This window comes from Corvus moneduloides, chromosome 6, assembly GCF_009650955.1.
Source record: "Corvus moneduloides isolate bCorMon1 chromosome 6, bCorMon1.pri, whole genome shotgun sequence".
Taxonomy (NCBI): Eukaryota; Metazoa; Chordata; class Aves; order Passeriformes; family Corvidae; genus Corvus; species Corvus moneduloides.
In genome coordinates this window covers 46,570,414-46,589,888 of record NC_045481.1, presented here as the reverse complement: position 1 = coordinate 46,589,888, position 19,475 = coordinate 46,570,414, and the positions used below count along the sequence as shown (strand labels likewise).

Sequence of the window (19,475 nt, the reverse complement as noted above, 5' to 3'; positions counted from 1 at the left end):
GTGCCAAAATTACACTTCATCTTGAAGGGGTTCCACCTTCCCTGCTCCTCCTCCCACCCATTACAGAAATCTCTTCTTTCTTTTCAGTCTTCCTTTCCTTACAAGCAGACTCTTCAATCTCCCTGATTATCTTCCCAGTCCCTTTCCATGTCTTCCACACTTACACTCACCCTGCTTGAATTGTACCCTATTCCCTAGATAAGGTGTCTTGACAGTTTTCAGCACACTAGTATTTTCCTCTCTTTATGGAAATATATATAACACTGGGGAAAAACATGTACAATAGGTATGCATGTATAAATAAATGTATTAAAAATTTTTTTACAGCTGCATCATAGAACAATGGGTCAAAAGCACTGGATTCACATTTAGATTATCCACGCTACCTGATGAATTAATTTCTGTTAATTTTTTGGTTTATGATGCTAAAGGATCTTACACAATTTATTGATTTTTTCAGTCACTCCATGCTCTGTGTCATTAACAAGAGCACAGGTATCTGAGCCATGACATTTGGTTAACTTACCCTTTACTTTCAGTGTGTTTTGAAAAGGTGGAATGATAGTTACTCCTTGGGATTTGAAAGCTGGTAGAAAATAGAAAGAAGAAAAAATGACTCGGTTTAATCTTTTTTGAAGTCCTAAAACATGGACAGAGATTGCCTCATCTTTTTAGTGATTAATATTTCCTACTAAAGGTTACACTCCAGGAGAAAGTTTCCACAAGGTTTTATTGGTGGTTTTTACACAATGCTTTGTGTTCTTTCTATCAATTTCACTAACAGCTACATTGCAAAGGCTGTAGTACTTTCTTCCATTGTTTGTTCAAGACTCCCATCTGATGCTGGTCCTGATGTTCTAAACTCAAAAGGAGCAGTATGGTCCTCAGAGCACTGTATTTTAATAGTGATTGCAACAGCTATTTTAAAATAGTTTGGGGCACATATTTTGCAGGGCAGACTTAACGATCAATTATTTCAGCCTGTCATCATTAATATACCAGTCAGCTTTGGATCCTTCCAACCTTATTTTACTCTGTACAGTTATGTGTCATGCATGATCTTGTAGTACTTAATTCTTCTAATGTTTAAGGTACTTAAACCTTATTTACTCTCTTGTGAGTGATGCAGTCATCTTGACACAGTGTAAAAAAAATGTGCCTTTTATTACCTGCTATCAAGTACCTTGGTGATACATATGTAAACACACACCTCTTCTGAAAATACACTTTTAGATATAAGTTATGTACCTTTCGTGAAGTTAAAGATTAGATAGCTGTATCATATTAGTAGAGCAGATCCACTGGGCCAGATATCAGAGGTAGTTCTCAAGCTTAGAACAGTCAGACTGGCTGAGAACTGTATATATTGTACAGAGAACTTCTCTTTTAATGTGTGTGGTATATTTTAACTAGGAATAAAAATAACCTAGTGATCTTACTATTCATCACCTTTATTTGGAACAAAACCTCAGCAAGAGATCAGCATAAAAATACTTACGTTTTTGTCGCTGCAGGAGAGATGGAGAAACATACTCTGACTTTGTTGGTCGTTCACCACCCTGGGCTTGAACTGCATCAAGAAGAGTAGTAAAGGAAATGTGAATGTCTAATTTTCTTGAGTTCTCTCATAATTTCTCAATTATATATGTTTAAACACACAACACTCAGTATATCAAAAATCAGCGAATATATGTTTATGTATAGGAGGTCAGAAATGCAGGACCTGTGCTACATGCAACCATGATGGCCGAACACCACTCCTTCAGCCTTTTCCTTTTTTGTTTTTTAATTTTTTGGGTAATAAATTACTGCAGAGAAGCCATCAAAAACACACCTGTGGTGATTTGAGCAGGTCCTTATTCTGTCACAGTATACCCCTGTATTCTCTTAGAAGCTTTTCAAACAAAGGACCTAAATTTCTTAGGTTTTGTGATCACTCTTTGCTTTAAGCATCAGTAAAACCTTTTTTTCTAGCTAGATGGCTTTAAAATAGGTCCCTTTTGTACAGGAAGAATTCACTTTCAGGGTCAGAGGACTGATCTTTGTCAAAGCCAAAGTTACTCTGCACTTTACAGTTTCAAACACTCTTTGTAATAAGCCACAGAAGGAAAATAAATGCAGAAGCCACACCACACAGAAGAAAATAGGTCTTTCCGATAGACACATTTGTGCCTGTTGTTTTTGCCCCAAAGCAAGTAACCATTTTTCATCCCATTCCACTGCAGCATCAGGATAGGAACACATACATTATCTGCAGGGGCCAGAGGGGCTTTCAGTGCACTACTTAGTGAGAGTTCATCAGAGGGCAGGTTAAGGTGAAGACTATTCTGGCCAGAGAAAACTGCAAGGGCAAGTTCACCCCTTGCTGCACCCCACGAGGGCAGTCCATGAGCAGGACCACTAGAGGGGCTAAGGCTGAAAGCAGAGCTGTAGGGAGCTCTACAAGTCCCCTCCTGGGGAAAGGGCTGCAGCTGGGGTTAGAAGGATGTGTATCCACTTTTAAGGTAGGAACCATTCAGTGCTTCTGGGCTCCTTCACTGCCCATCCTCAGAGAGCTTTTTGCTTCTCTCTCCATGCACTGTGTGGCTCCACTCTGTCTCATGCCTTATGCATTGCAGATCCCTGCTGCCATTGCATGTGGTAATGCTACAGCTAGTCCTGTCACGGGCTATTCTTTGACACTACCACTTCTTAATATAAGTTACTATGAACTACCTAGGAGTAGGAAAAATATGAAACCATACAATAGGATCTGCACTTGAGATCAAAATGCATTTAAAAGTAACATTGTTGTTACCTTAAACTTCAAGGGAAATTATCAGGTGAAAAAAAGAGTAATAATAAAAAAAAAATTAAAGAGATTTCCATCCGTGACTATTAAATGTCCACAGAATATTTACAGTGGTTGCATTTGTTTTCAGCCCTGTGTGCTAAGCTTTTATGCAACCTCATAAGCAAGAGTAAATGAGTTTTTTAAATCTATTGTCTGATGGTTTTCAAGCAAAACCCTCCCTTTTTGAAATATTCTATCATCAGATGATAGACAGTGTCTTTAATAATGCATGCAGACCTACTCCTCCACTGACTTGTTCCCTTCTAGAGGTACCTTTGCACTTCTTGGTTTGTACATTTAGAAATGCTATACCACCTTGAAATGGATATTTAAAGCTAAATGCAAATGTTGAGGCATTTTTGTAGAAATGTAAGTTCTGAGGGAGCTCCACTTAATGCAGTGGAGCTGTTCCAGATTTCAAGTGGAGAAAAAAAGGATGACAGTTTCAAAAGAGTTAATTTCCTCTTCTTAGGAAGGGAAGTATTTTAAGCAGAAAATAAAAACTTGCATGAAGGTAACAGGTTCATTAACTTCACAAAGCCAAGAAAAAAAAGTTTCAAACTCCAAAGCAAGTTATAAATTCTTTAAAACAGTAAAAATACCAAGCAAGTGAATCTTCCTACCTTTGATCTGTATGAAGACCAGGGCTAGTATTGATATCCATAGTGGCATTTGTGTCCCACCACCTTCACCCATCTTCTGGAAGTCCGGTAAAAACTACCGAACAACCTACCTCTGAGGAAATACCTGTCTGCTCCCAAGTCTTATATACTGAGAGAGCAGATTTTTGGCTCAGTTCCCAGATTGTTTCACAAGGCTCTTAAAAGGTGGGGCTTCAGACATTTTCCTTTTCCTTTGCAGGTGCAGAGGTAAATAGAGGATGCTCTGACTTTCCCTCAGGTGTTTACACTCTAGGAGGAGTCTTCTTTCCACAGGTCTTTTTGATGAAGTGTCAAGAAGTGAGCAAGAAGAATTTTTGCTTAGGTTTAGTCTTCCTAAATTCTTGTTTATTGTGGGATAAATAGAGTTTAAGAGACTTCTGGGTGACTTTTGAACAGGAAGTTTGAGTGAATTACTTCACTTTTTAAAATTTTTCTCCCTAGGGCAAGTTATAATAATTAGCTTCTCAAAAAAAAAAAAAAAAAAACCTCAAAGAACCTGATATAATTTTTTTTAATGAGTTTGCACCTGTCTATGTAACTAATTTGTTTGTGAAAATGGAGAAATCAAATGCTGTTCAAGGTTAGCATTTATCCCACTGGCCAGGCACAAGACAGGTATACACAATGAAAATCCTTCCATGTTGGCAAGTCAGTAAAATGGCCCTTTACTTGAGGGACTCCTCTTCTCAAATGGGCAATTTTAGGGTTATTTCAGCTGTTTCCCTTCCGAGTAAACATGATTTCAGCATTAAAAATTAGTCGGATTCTACCTATGATGGAAAAAAATATTCCATGTGATTTCTAACCCTAGAGACATTAAAAGACAGATATGCAAGAATATTCTTTGGAATATTCCTTATCTTAGGAGCAATGAGAGAGTGAAGAACGCTTTTTGAATATATTAAAATAGTTATTTACAGCTATATTACTTTGGGGAATTAACCTTTTATAGTGTTTTATCCCAAGGTGTAGAGAAATACAGCCTTTCAGTAAGAGAGCAGATCCCATAATCCCACATGTGGTCAAACAGTTCCTGCGAGGGAGAAGATACTGGGATTGTTTCCTTATTCTTTGGAGTCATAACTATGTTTAAAATGGAATGAAGTCTAGTCATTAGAGAGGGACATTAGAGGAACATTGAAAGGATAGTGAAATACTTGTATAGGTTGCCTAGGAACACTGTCCAATTTCCATCACTAGAGGTTTATAAGAACAGGTTAGTAAAACACCTACATAAGAATGGTCTGAGTGCTGTTGACAGTGCCCTGGGGCAAGGGAACAGACTAAATGTCTATTTGAAATTCTCTCAAATATAATTTTCTATTATGTTTTATGAAAAATTATCATGGAATCATAGAATCCTAGAATGGTTTGTGTTGGGAGGAACCTTAAAGATTATCCAGTTCCAACCTCCTTGCCACAGACAGGGACACCTTCCAGTAGACCAGGTTGCTCAGAGCCCCATCAAACCTGGTCTTGGAGCATCCACAACATCTCTGGGCAACCTGTTCCAGTATCTCACTCGCCTCACAGAAAGGAATTTCTTCCTAATATCTAATAAAAACCTACTGGTAGGTTTGAGGAAGTAACTTTAACACTAAGAGAGAAATAAAAGGCACATTTTTTTTTTGTAAGCAGCAAAAAAAAGCAAGAAAATATGCTGGCTGTCCTGAACATTTTAAAAGTACAACTATTTAAATAAAGGTGACATAAAAAAACTAAATTGGAAGTTTTGAGAAAAGTAATTGTTCAGTTTTAGTCATGAGTTATACCTCTGGCAACTTCATTGATGTGCAAGTCTGTAGAATTTACCTTAGCATTATTTAACAAGGAAAGAAGGCATCTACAAGATACTTGTATATACGGAAATACATGCAGTGAAAATTTAAGGAAGTATCATTGTCTCTAATGGTTATCATCAAAGTTCCAGGATGAAGATCTAGAAAAAATAAAAAATTTTAATGGATTTAAATGGTACATAATTGAAGTACTGATAGTATGGTAAACTCAGGTGGGTAACACACATAAGCTTATTATGAGATTATGTTGGCAAGAAGAAAAATATACTTTATGAATCATCATATTGCTTACCACTAAAAATCAATTCACATGAACAGTTGCTATGCTGTGGTTTCATATACATTTCCTGCAACTGTGATCTCTGAGACATCCCAGTCTAAGGTTTACAGTTCAGTTTAACCCCTTTAACTGAGGTTTAGGGCACCATCAGAAGTGGTTCCCTATATTTCTATTTGTGACCGAAATTTTCTAATTTCATATATGTCCTAATCAATAATCCTTACACTAATAAGTGGTTAATTCATTGACTAATTGTCTTGCCTTATTAAATTCATGATCTTGTGTTATTTCTTCTCAGAAATTGCTGTAAAATGTGTCAAAATGTATGAGTCTTGCAAAAATAATCTCAAATATTTATGATAGACTGATTTAGTAATATTATTAATTGTTCAAAGAAATAATTCCTCTTCAGATTGTATTTTGCCTCCACTCACTGAATGGACATACACAGGTGACAGGGGAGAGTATTTTTTAAAAATGAGTTGGGAGTAACATGTCTGATTTTTGTACCTACTTATGATCAAATCCATACATTTGACTGCATAAACAGAAATATTAGTATGTTAGAAGAATTTATGGATGTACCTATTTTTAACTTTTTTAACCCAAAATAAAAGATTTTGCCATTGCCTTTGATCTGAAAACCCTGACATTTCTTTCTATAGCTTCTCTTCCTTTTTCACAGGATCATATTCCTACTCTCTGCATCTGCAATATTAAATTGAATGAAATATTTCAGTAAAAGAGTTGTTAGCATTTTCAGATCCATTCTTTTTAACCCTCCGTGATCAAATGCTACATGGTGGTGATGTTATTTACACATCTTACTCATGATTTCTGAATCTTATTCTTCTTAAGATAAAATGAAACCATCATATCTTCATAGATTCTCACTGTAGGATGCAAATAAAATGTCAAAGCAAATTTGGTTAACTCTTGGGTGCAATAATGACTGAAATCAGTGTCTCCATTTATAGTTTAAAAAGAGAATGATGAACTCATAGAGACATGTAAAAGATTGTCTAGTCCACCTGGTGCCATACTGGAGTAGGGAAGGATGAAAACCTGTGTAATTGACAGGAATTACAGCACTTCCTCTGTGTCAGTGCTAAAATGCAAGTTAACAAGGAGCTGTCTGCTGGACTCTGGCTGGTCATTTGGCCACTTCTGAAGCCACGTTTAAGCTCCAGAACGATGCTGGGACACTTGGCATTGAATTCAGCTGAAGTACCATTCTGATTGTCCCTAAATTTTGACCTGTGCCAATTCAAATGCATGACTTTTATCTGAAAGCTTCTATGGAAAAGTGAGGCAACTGATCAATTTCAGCTTAAAAGCTGTTCATTAACATTATAGGTGTCCTCTTAATTATGTGAAGATGAACTACATTTCAAACAGCTGCAGTAAGTGTTTCATAGTATGATACAATATAGTCTATCTAAAGTAAAGCTATAGTTAAAGACTAAAATAGGGATACAAATCCTTTAATGTTCTTTACTAGATCTTAGACAAATACAGAGCCATTGATTCATTCCTTTACTTCCAAATGCTTAGATAAAACTCATTGATTGAAAATCAAGTCACATTAATAACTGAGATTTTAAGCCATTTCATTACTATGAGTAGGTCTCCTTCAGTCTTTTAGCGTGTACATTGCCCAGGACCAACACATAATGTTTTAACCTCCAATGCAATCTTCTATGTTTCACTATAAAACAAGTAACATGTAACATGATTAGGATCTATTTCTGGTCTGTTCATTCCAAAGGTTGAAGTGTCATTTAGAAGAACCCAAGGAAAGCATAACATTTTAAATCAGGCATAGGAGACTGACTAGCTGCAACACAAGAGGCTGGTTAACACTAATGTGACTAGGAAGTAAAGATATTGAGTCCAATATCTCTCATTTTATTTAACCATTATCCTCTGGGAAGCAAATCAGTCAGAGAACAACTAAGGGTACCATATTAAGACATTCCACTTATGGAAAGTTAGTAAAGATACTGTGGAGATTAGTAAAGAGAAAAACAAAGTGCACCCTGTACCATAACAAGTACGAACATAGGGGCCAGAGAAGGGTTTCCATGTTGTCCAAACACATCCTGGATATTTCTATGTATAAAGGGGATAAACACTTAAGCCTCTTTACAGTTTGTAAACACAGACACCACAACCGTGCAAGCCAATATTTGCAATTGGTATTACAGACTAAAAAATAGATGTACACACACATACTTGAGGACGTATTTACATTGTGCAGTGGTGCGTGTCGCAGAGATCCTTCTGCTAGCAGCAGCCAAGGTAAATTCATAATAGGAAATAGTGTCACTGCACTGACATGAAGTTGCACCCAAGAGAATTTGCTTTTCTCTGAGGCACTGACACTGCAACGTTGTGTTTGGGATCAGAGCCTTACCTAGAGCTATACCATGCCACAGGGTCATAGCAGCACTGTATAAAGCCAGCTAAAAGCTGGGGTCTGTTGTGTAGTGCCTTAGTGACCCAAATAAAAAAATCAGTCTTTAGAAGCGATTGGTGTTTGCAGGCTCTGAGAAATAAATGGTATAACTAGTCAAAAAGTGGGTGAAATGGAGGTCTATGCTGAGCAGTATCTATAAACCCCCAAAGGAACCTGTTGGTGATGCACAACCTCAAAAAAATCTGTGTTAGTATCCTCTGGTGGACACAATTCTGCTGAATAACACTTTGTTTGTTTGTTTGCTTGCTTGTAATAATATAAACTACAGACTGTGTATAAGTGGAAACAGATATATATATATACACTATTACCACTAATGAGTTTTGTCAGAAGTTCTATTATTAGTGGAAGATGTATGGTTCTTTCTCCAATGGACCCTTGAGAATACACCCTTACCTTAAATCTGCAGCAGACTTTCTTATTCCAAAAAAATGCATGGAGGAGATAATTAAATGCACACAAGGAAGGACAAACATGGAAAAAGAAACAAAATCCTTTGGTCCGTGTATTATTCAAGACTCAGAGAAATTAACTAAATTTATAGCAGTGGTATAAAAGTTAGCAGAGACCTCTTTAGTATTTCAGTTCAAATATTGCCATTCACATTAATAATGTAAGATTCTGTTCTGTCATCCTCCTTGAAGGGAGAACATGTTGCATGGGGGTATCTCTGGATGTGTGTTCAATCTCTATTGTAAAGTAACTTTTAAAAGTTCCTCTTCTGTATTTAGCATTTCAGCTCACAAACTTGGATAATGGTACAGCATAAAAACTTAGACTAATGGAAGATGTTGAACAAATGCAGGGAGGCACAAATTAGCCACAAATTGATTTCATTTAGAAATTTGGATAAGGTTTATAAACATCAAAGGACTGCTATAATTTCTTTAAGACCTTATTGCAGTGGCAGGGATCATAATCACTCTGGAGACAAACCTGATGCTCACATGTAGTTATTAATATGAGGCTTTATTGTGTTCATAGTTTGTACCTATAGTTTTATTTTTATTTTAGAAAATTTTATGCCAAGCTTATATTTATTTTCATAAAGTGTTATTAAGTTTGCAATGTCAAAGCACTAAGAGGTATTGATGTTAAGACAATCAGTGCAGTTCCATGTGATAGTTTTAAATGACATGGATGAAATATTAGGTTTCTTAGAGGGTTCTTGCTTTTTTTAGTCAGAGCTTAGATAATGTCTTTTCAGTCATTTGTTCGATTATTTTTACCTATGTGTCCTAACACTTTGTTACTGTGTGTTATTCAATCCTCGCTGAATACAGAGCCAGCAATTTCCTCAGTCACTTTCCTGTGGTGCCCATCACTGGAGTCCCTGAGAAGTTCATCACTAGTAGTGTATTGCTTTTGAAAATGTATTTTTAAGTACTTGGGATATATTATCTTTGTTTTACATATTGCTAAATAAGGCATAGTAATTTTGGGGGCAAATGGTCTAAAACCCCTAGGATTAATTTTCAAAATACTGAACTTTATTTTGGTAGTTGCATGTTTAGTGTGTGGTCTTCAGATAGAACTGTGAAGGTCCTACAGTTCTGCAGCTGAGATGTTGAAGTGTCCAGCATAGCATCTAGAAGAAAACAAATCACCAGGTGTAAAAATTCCAGTTTAAACAGATATGCACAGTATCAAAAAAGTGCTATTGAAAATAAGGGAGAATCTGAATCCATTTCTACATGGTGCCATCTGTGTGCCATTTTCACTCAGAAGTGGTCAAATTCTCCAGATAGCGAGAGAGGACTGTGGACAACCATCATGCTCCCAGTGTGCTCTCACTGAACCTCGAATCCGGGTTCACCTACCTGCAGCAGGTGCCTGATGTGCACACAGTCCAGTGGAGAGCAGCAGGATCCAATCACAGACTCGGGGTTGTGTAATACTGCGTACGCACAAAGATGGCACATTGCAACTTCTGATAGCCTGCACTCCCTGCTCACGTAAGTAACCCTTCCTCTGTCACTCTGAGTAGGGAGAGGAGAACTACTCATGAGAAATTCTCATGGGCTCTGTGTTGTAAATTATCACAGGCCGTGGGTTTTAGATATATTCTCTAAATATGCATCATGGAGGTGACTAATTGGTCTTGCATGGTTTGCTAAGCTGAGCTGTCAGCCTCCTTATCACTTTGCAATGCTGAAGTATGATATAAAACAAGAATGCTGTCAAACTTGAGCAGCTAGACTTGTACTGTATTGAACATTCAATACGTCAATGGATGAATTGTCTGTTGATCTCTTTTATAGTCAGTTTTCGGCTTTATTGATCTGAGAACCATGAAAATCCTTATCTGCTTTGGTCCGTTGCTGCAAATGGCTGAAAACTGGTGTTGCATGTTCATGTTTTGAAAATAAGAATTGTATGGACTGAAATTTCTTACCATGAATGGAAATGTCTTGCAGTTAGGGAGTCTGCCTTTTTCTGTTGCCATCATCAAGCAAACTTTATCCATGGTAGTTTGACTGTCAGTTTTCAGTAGGAGATTGATGTTGTAAGCTAGTAGTGATTGTTGCAGCTGTTCTCTAATTCTGAGTGTACATATTCTAACTCTTCACCTCCTTCTAGTGCTAACAATATTTCTGATGAAATGAAGGGAGAGTCTGAATTATTAGTTATAAATTGAACAGAGAGAATCACACGTAGATGTCATATCTGAAACTGATTTTTGTGAGCTGCTGATTAGGGAAGTAAGAACACTGTCTATAATCATGCCAGATGTGTGTGTTAGTTCTAGTATGTGCTTATGGGCTGATGCCTTTATACAAGTATGGAGAGCTATGACTCCTTTTATACAACACAATAAGGCACAGTTATCTCTTGTTTATATTGCTCTTAATAAATTAGGAATGTTGTTAAAGTTTCTGGAAAGAATTTTGGACACTACAGATAGAAAACACTGTACTAGATCAATTAAAATATGCAGTAATGAATGCATCAAATGCAGATCTGAACTGACAAGCTTATAATCTCTATGCAGTGGATGCTGAAGAGATTTGAAGAAAGCTTGTCCATTGTTGAACTAATTACATGACCATGAAAATGGATGGCAAAAATATTTCTGTAAAAAGCTGATTCTTGGAAATTGAAGGTGAAGTAGAGTGTCTTACTGAAATTGATCTCAGATTAATATTGACACAAAGGGCTGTTTTCCACTATCAGCCTTATCAATGCAGTAACATTTTTGATAGAGAAAATATTGTCATGAAATGAGGAGACTTTTTTTTGTATCTTCACAAGAATAAACAAATAAATTAGTCTCTACAATCTAAGAAAGAAATAGAAGAGTTTGACATATGTTTCATAGCAGGCAGTGGGCTCTTAAGCAAACACAAGTCTTCTGAAACAAACACAATCCAGAAGGCGGTTCATCTCATTTTGCGTTTCTGTCCAACAAGAACAGAAACAGGAAAAGTAAGTTTGCTCTTATGGTGTGGATCCTGAAGTTTTGGAACTCCTTTGTATGCTCATTTGTTCTCTCTGAATCATTCTTGCAAACAGGTGGGGAGCGCTTTCTTTTCTTGCAGGTTTTGGATTGAATTCAAGGCTCCAGGAAACCCAAGTCTCTTATGCTGGTATAATTTCAAAGCACTTCAGCATAACTCAGTTGGGCTGGACAGAAGGAAACCTGCATGTGAGTCCCATGCTTTGTCAATGATATTCCAAACACCACATTTCTTGACTCAAAGCCATCAGGTGATTATTTTTGTTGAATCAGATTCCTCTATATCCCAGACTATGCTCTCACACACATTTTATCCTGTACTTTCTTCATGTAACTTACCAATTTACATTTAGGGCAAATCATTTAGGCAAACATCCCTTCTTGGCTCAGACATTCCCAATGGCAGAGTATTGCCTGCATCTGTTGAAAAGCTGTTTTAGTTGTTATATACTCAACACTGCTAAATGACAGAGTCTTACTTTCTAAGAGAAGACTCTAGGGGGGAAAGCCTACACTACATGCATCGGCAGCTGAAGCATTTCCCAGCTGAACACTAGGTTGGTTTGCTGAAAGATTTATGTCAAAAATTAGTTAAAATCAGTTTGACAGCCTTGTTTTTCATGCAGAGTTTCAGTTCCCAGAAAATCAGTCCTGTTTCATCCCACACAAGTTAAGGTGGATCAGATTAAGAAAGAATACTGACTATAGGTAAAAAAAGTGAGAGAAGCCTTTCACTGTGTTAGGAATTGTTTGGGCTGCAAGTAGCCAAAAGTGTTTTGACCACATTGGAGCTGTAAAACAGTCACTTCAGCCTGTTCTCTAGTCTTTGTGGTGTATTTCAACTTTGCTGTAATTGCTGCATATCAAAAGGCTTCAACGATTTTTTCTTTTACCATTTCTGTAACACTTAGTAATTACCAAGCTGTTTATGCACATCATAGCTTGAAGCTCCATCAAGCCAGACCCTCGTTTGAACCAGCTTGTCATGGCTCACATTAATTCACTACATTTACACTGATTAGGGAGGCTGAGGAAATACAAGATGTTTCCTTAGCGCAATCATGTTCCCTTCTAGTGGTTCCAAGCTGAATTGTAAGTATCACTAGGAGTTCATAATACAAATTTTGTACATTTTCTCTCATGTAACATTATAATATCATAGATTCTTACGTAGTAAAAAGAGGTTCCACTGTATCTGACCTATAAAATCTTGATATTCAATTAAACTTTTTCCACTGAAGGATCCCTTTGCAGATAATCACAAAACTTTTTATGCTGTTCTAAAAGCAAGGCCTTTTGTCAGTATACTCTCAACTCTTATGGAAGTAATGATTATCTCTGTGTTGTGCAATCCACTAAATCCAGTGGTCCTGGGAGATGATCCACCTTGATAAGCAATGTACTTTGACAATCTACTTTTACAGAAGCTAGGGGAAAATTCCTTGGGCTCAGAATGTGCATTTTTTTTAACTTCTAAAGTGAGGAAAGCAGGCTTGGGTTACTTTCCTTTTTTCCTTTCTTTCTTTTTCATGTGTGTGTTTTAAGTAAAAATGGGTATGTCTTAGGGTCCTAGCTTAGAAGTTTAAAAATCAGAGGAATTGAAGGGATGATGGTTAGTGCTGGTTCCCACCTTGGTAAATAAAGGGATAGCGTAGAAATGCCTGAAAAAGCTGGTCAGAGCCAGAATGGTACGAGTAGGTAAATAAATGGGTCTAAGGACGCTTTCCCTGTATAAAGAGCACTGGCTGTTTTACACTGTGCAGTTACAACATGTAAGATTAGCCAGGACAAATCCTATTGAAATCTTAAATACACAACAAGCCTAGCCACTGTCTAGGGCAGTGTACAACAGAGCTCAGTATTTAATAACAATGTCAGGTTAAGTGCTAAGAAAGGGTGGAAGCCAGAGCTATGGCACTGGTGAGGATTTTAAGTGCCTGCACTCTGTGCATGAGTTCAATCACTCCTGCCTCAGCCATCCCCTGAAAACAAGTCATTTAAAACTCAGAGCCACATTTCATAGTGTCAAGATAGTATTTGTTGAAACACTGAAAGTCAGAAACAATGCTTTTGTTGGCAGCCTTCTTGTTGTGTGCTTATTCAAAGCAGGGAAGAAATGGTGTGATACAGAGCATTGGAGAAACAGCTCCAGACAGATCTCCCCTGCATTACCTTTTCTCTTCATTCCAATAACTACAAAGAATAAAACTACTCATGATGGAAGCGACACGACGCTGTGTCCTGGTGGGTGTGCAGTGAATCTTCTTGTCCCCCTCTCACGGGAATGTTGGGAGATTAAGGAGGAAAAGTGGAAGGAATGGTAATTGTTGGAAGTATCCTGTACACTGGTAATGCTGCATCTTAAACTTGGCCACAATCCCAAACCAGATTTGCTTACAGCACACCGTTTCTTGAAGGCATTGCAACTCTGGTTAAGGTGAGCTAAAAGAGAACCATCTGGAAATGGAAGTGAGAGGGGCTGAGCTGAACAGGAGGTGTTATGGACAGACTGCTTCCTTCATGTGTCCCTACCCTCACCTGCAAGATCATTGAGCTTAAGGAGAAGGTTTACCCTCTACAATTAATAATGTATTTAGAGAGTTTTGCAGCTATCCAGATTAGTGCCAATTGGTCCTTACATCCTCAACACCTGGAGTCTGACTAGCATATCCTTGGCTGCATTATTTGAGAACAGCCATAAGTCTTTTCCTATTGCTAGCAGGAAATGTAACCATCATAAGAGCCACTGGTAGTTACAAATTGAAGTCTGATTTGAGAATCTCTCTTATAAGGATGAAAAACTGCAGTAAAAATTCCTGGCAACTGGCATGTGAAAGAATGTGCAGCAATGCTCTGGAAGCATAAGACTTGCAAGCCTACCTCATGTTAAACAGGAAGTTAAAGGATGCTGTTTTACAGACCTGCTAACTGGATATTATAGCAAACTGTATGCCACTTGCCTGGCTGGCTTCTGGCATCTATTTCCCTCTGTAACTTGTCAATATTTGTTGCCCATCCAAGGTTGATATTATCAAGAAGTGGTAATATTAAAATCATGAACGAAACATTGAATGGATTTATGTCCACAACAGATACTGATTTCTATGTTTACACAAAGAACTAGCATGATTTGGGATATTAGTATAATATATAATAATAACTTGCTACATTAATTTAATAAACTATTAATTTATAGAATTCTTATCTTAGAAGTTTCCCATTCTGTTAGGTATTAGTGCAAAATCTGTGCTGTTAGAACGTCAGTATTTTCTATTGGAGTGAAAAGCAGATTTTTATCATGACAGTATTTTTAAACAAAATACTGAGAAGTACACAGCCATAGAGAATACACAACATTGCCAAAAAGTTGTTCTGTCTGGCACCAAAACACTAAATTAACTTCAAGTCAAGCATCTGTGAAAACAAAGAATAGTCTGTTCAACCCATTATCTAGGAGAACACGAACTACAGCGAAGAATACCATGTTGTAGTTGGTTTCCACCCAGAAGTACATGCTTAATACTAAGTTGTGCTCTGCAGAAAGGTGTCTGAAAGAAAATTTGTCATGTCCAGTAAGAACAAAGTAGAGAGCTCCCACTTTTTTTTATCTGAGATTAATTCACAGTTTTCTCTTTATAGTAACCATACCACCCATAACCATACAGGTCCCAAATTTGGAATTCTTGTTCAGCCAAAATGTCTCATATGAAGACTACAAGATTAAATTCATTTGTTTCTGCAATGACTGCAAAAACCAAAATTTCACTTTCACTCGGAGTGGTCTCCTGGTTCACTAATGTGGATAGAAGAGTCATTTATTCCTGGTGGGTGTTGTTGTGTACTAAGGAGTTTAAATATACTGAGCTGAGCACTAGCCTGCACGTATGAGGAGCATGCCAGTTTACACAGGGTTTCTGCAGGTGTCAGACAGCACATTTTCCACAATGGAAGAGACAAATATTACTGTATCTGTCACAGGTCCTTGGAAACAACCCTGAATACCAAGGGCATCACTCTTGGCTGACTAAACAAGGAGAAACACACCTGAAAGGGCATGTTCTTATTGAGAGCTATGGTGCAGCAACAGGAGGAAATAAGCAGAGTCTTCAGAAATCTGTGTTACCCTGCATGTCCCAGGTTTTTCCATACTTACATTCACTAAGATCAACATATTTCAGTCAGGAAATTTAACTCTATTTTAAACAAAACCACTGACGTCAGGTTAAAACCCGGATTCTGAAGTATACTCTGTCTTTATCTGTAGTAGAACCTTCAACGGAACTAATGAAATATATTGACCCTATAGTCCCTGTAATTATTTATATCAAACATCTGTGCAATTATCCTGTGGTTTCTGATTGTTTGCTTGGCTGTTTGAGATCATGGATACCTGCAGTGTGCAACATCCTGTTGACAAGATCATTTTCACATCTTGGAAATGTAGTACTTTAAATTCTGAAAATACTCAAATTCCGTCCCAGTGAAATTCAGTCCAAACCAAGCCTTGGTTCCAAGTCCCATTGCCCACTTATTTGGCAGGGATTTGGCTGATTACTCCTGACTATGCCTGCTAGCAGGGCTACAGGGAGGCAACAAGACTCCATGGCTGAGGAAAGGCAGAGTCTCTCTTTAGCTCTTTTTCTGCGCTGGCAAGTAGTGAAGTAGAGATTCAAGGAGCAAAGCTAATGTGAGAATGGAGTGAGGATGCTGAGGCAGTTTGGATGAAAGACTCCTTTGGGGCACAGAGGGGGAGAAGGCCATTTTTCTAGTTAGTTGAGTCCGAAAATAAGGGAGGAAGATTTTGACCCTTCTCTTACTTAATCATAATTAATTATTTGCAAATACCAGTTAAAGAGGAAATTCTGCATTTGCATGAACTTAATAACTGATGGTTGTGGTCAGACGTACTTATTCTGACAATTATTTGTTTCAACAAACAGCTTCCAGATCACTTGTTTGTATCTGCCATTTTTGGGAGTTATAAAATATGTCTACTTTTATTTCCCAGAATCACAGAACCAATTAGATTGGAAAATACCTCTGAGATCACTGAGTCCAAGCTGCTCATTTGTTTTTCCATATTTGTTCAAGGTGCCAGCTGGGAAGTGGCTTCTGGTAAGTTTAGAATGTAACACCTACCCTACCGTAGGAAAAACATGATGTTACATTTCTAACATGATTCTTACATTGGGGAAATGATTGAAAGGGATGGTTTTCACACTATGATGCTGTTTTGGGATTATGTAGGATAGTCAGGCTTAATGCTGTTCAAGAGGAAAACAGGACTCATTGGTTCAAGATCCAACCCAAAAGAAAAGGAGGAGTCCAGCAGAGATTTCCAAGTAAAAAGGTGAATTGCCTGAAAATGCTACATATGTCCACTCAGTTAAGGACAGGAATGCTGGAGTACTTAGTGTTTCAACTCTGTCTCTTGCTTTGTGTAGCAACAAGTAGTGCAAAGCATTGGAAGGAGAGCTCTAATCACACATATGTGAGGCAACAAGAAAAACTGCCTCAAGGTACATCAGCCCTGCAGATCTGTTGCTGAAGGAGAAAAAAAACCCATCTGGGTCTCAAATAAGATGAATGGAATATCAAACCTTAGATAAATGCTGTTTTCATATGAAAGCATAGAAATGCAATTTTTCACATGAATGGTGGGAAGAAAGTAGTTTTTTTCAGAACTCTTAAGATTTCTCATTTCATCTGCTCTTTGATTATCTAGGTGAAGTAAAGAAAGCAGCGTCTTGGACCAGCTAATACTGCCTTTTTGTGCCAGGTCAGACCCTCTGGCTCCCTGTGAAGTTGTTTCCTGAGACATTTGCTGATTTCGCTTAATATATCTTTTGATAACCAGATTTCCAGAGATATCTGACCACTGCTCTTCAGCCACCCAGACAACAGACAGTAACCTTTGCAAAGCTGCTGCCTCTGAAGCCATCACTGGATTTTTACAGAGTGACTTAGAGGAAATTCTGTTGCCAGTATTTAATTTGTTTTTATATTATGTAATAATGTAAGACTTAAAAATAAGATAAAGATATTAATAGCATACATTAATCCTTTGGGAAGACTGAAAAAGTCTCTTTTAAAGGAAAAAAAAATTAAGTAAGTCAAACTAGGATCGGAGGTAAAGTTCAGTTAAACTTCAGTTAAAACTAAAGTGAGTTAGACCTGGTGGACTAATTATTAGCCAGCTCAGTTTTTTTATAAATGGGCATAAACCTACTGACTTTGATTTATAAGCACATAGCATTAGGTTTGCATTCAGCCTGTTCTGTAGAAGGGAATGCTCATTATATCACTGTATAGACAATTTTTAAACTAGATATAATGCTGTAAGTTGGACAGGAATCCTTTATCCCAAACTCAGTGTATGTGAACATCTAGCTAATAAAAGATCTGTATGTCTAGTAAATGATGTCCCTAAACAGGGGATCAAATTGGTCCCTTAAATGACATTTCAGAACAGAGGTTGTGCTACACTTCAGTCTCACACTTAAACTCTCTAAATACTTAAGTTAAAGCAAGGATTCTAGCTGGGTATCTATTCTTTCTTACCTATCCATGAAAATTTAGTTTAGCCTAATGAGAATAACATCTGTTACTTGAACACCCTTGGCAGTCCTACAGTCTTCTAATACTGTTCTGGTACAAACTCTCCCTAAACCCCCAAAAATTTGACATAAATTTAAATAAATATTTGCATCAAATGTCACATAGGAAGCCATTGTTTGGATAGACCTAACTGGAAAATTTCTATTCTGCTACAAAAAATTAACAGAAGTAAATACTTGGGTACTGTGAGCCAGCCCTCTTCCACTTACTTCAATGTAGCTTGATTGAATTATGATTTGGGTTCATGACGTGCTATAAGAGAGGAAAAGAGATGTTAAACTGGAATTCTCTGCCCTCCACTGGGGTGACTCAGATGTACACTTGAACATTAAAGCTGAAACCATAATTTACATCTTCCAAACGCCTGAGAAAGTTTGGATCTGGATCACACTCTTTTGCCTCTGGTTACCAACTGGGCTTTGCCTGTCCCACATTGCTGGCAGGCAAAGGTCTGTTAATTTATAATACATGGCTCAGACCATATGGCTAGTAAAAATGAAATGTTGGGAATTTAGGGGAGATGGTCCAGTACAGGAACAATGACTTAAGAAAAATAAAGGAGTTGGATGACCTAAAGCCAGTCTTGAGAAGGTTACTGTGGAAGGTGGTATGAAGTCATGAACATATAAAGAGAAGCTGAACTGCTGACCTTATATATATTTGTAAGTACAAATATCTTGGTCTCAGACCAAACCTCTGCTCTGCTAGGTGTGTGATTTTGGGGCAAAATATTTCCACAGTGGTCTGCAACAAAGGAACAAAACAACACACAGTAAAACAGGCACACAAGTAATAATGTATAGGAAAAAAGTAAAAAGTGTGGAAGCAGGATATAGTGCAACATGCACAGAGTGCAACTCTTTGAGTAAATATTAGCAAAGAATTACTGCAGATATTCATCCAGGTCAAGGAAAGTGGATATGTGTGTGAAATCAGCTGATCTGTTCAGCCACTACACACCTGTTCTCTTGGAGACATTCCATGGACTGGAAGGACCAAGTGCAAGACTGAAATGCCAGAACACCCTGCCACAGCCCGTTCTGCTGGGCTCACAGCATTGCATAAGGCGATCATAAAAGGAGAACTTCATGAAACTGTGTGCAAGATGGAAATACCCTGCAGGAAAAACGTCTGCCCCCTCTAAACATTTACCTTCAAGATGTTATAGTTAAGGCTGGGACTAGGTCAAGGAAGGAAATGAGCTGCATTTTAAACCTCTGTACCCTCCAGTTATTTGTGTTCAGTCAGTCACCCACAGCTAATGTTTCTCCTTCTTTTATCTCTGTTATGACAGACTTGAGCAACACAAGACACACCATTTGTAGAAATAGCTCTTTAGGGCATGAA

At 37.6% G+C, this 19,475-nt stretch overlaps 1 long non-coding RNA gene across 1 annotated transcript in view; it reads right to left on the bottom strand.

Annotated features, from left to right (window-relative positions):
• Positions 1 to 9,127: 9,127 nt before the first annotated feature.
• The window catches only part of LOC116446187, a 63,598-nt gene continuing 53,250 nt past the window's right edge, over positions 9,128 to 19,475 (bottom strand). The window contains exons 3-4 of the long non-coding RNA XR_004241078.1: positions 10,449 to 10,647; positions 9,128 to 9,641 (exon numbers count right to left, since the gene is read on the bottom strand). This is a non-coding gene — a long non-coding RNA (uncharacterized LOC116446187). The remainder of the gene's footprint in view (positions 9,642 to 10,448; positions 10,648 to 19,475) is intronic.